This window comes from Anthonomus grandis, chromosome 18 (genome assembly GCF_022605725.1).
Source record: "Anthonomus grandis grandis chromosome 18, icAntGran1.3, whole genome shotgun sequence".
Classification (NCBI taxonomy): domain Eukaryota; kingdom Metazoa; phylum Arthropoda; class Insecta; order Coleoptera; family Curculionidae; genus Anthonomus; species Anthonomus grandis.
In genome coordinates, this window is record NC_065563.1 from 11945066 (window position 1) to 11945580 (window position 515).

Consider the following 515-nt stretch of genomic DNA (forward strand, 5'->3'; position numbering starts at 1 on the left):
CTTTATGACAAATATCTAAAATCTCTAGAATGTCAGGATGTTCAACGCTTGTACTGAGGTGTGGTGTATACGTCGAGGCGAAAATCGAAGCGCACGAACGTTTCCCTACCATTTGATCTGTCATAAATGCTCTGTCTCTCTCGCTCTCATGTAACCTGGTAGCATGCAGAAACGTCGTCAGCCTGCTTTCCCGAGGTTATTTTGTTTTTATGCGCACACTAAATGATGCGCATTTCATATGCATAGTGTAGGTACTAGGTAAATGAGGCTGCGAACAGGCTTTAGCATCTCCTTACAAAAAACAATTTTGATTGGCTACGCATAGCATGGCCCCATAACTTTTTCATTCTTATGTAAAAGCAATATGGCCGCCGCTGTCTGGCATGTGATTGGTCAAAGTCTGTTATGCGTATATGTTATGACAATTGACAATTTGCCGACTGACAGATTACATTAGGGATGTACCGTTGGTAAGAATGTGTTTTGTATTAACGAACACCGGTTCACTTGCCACC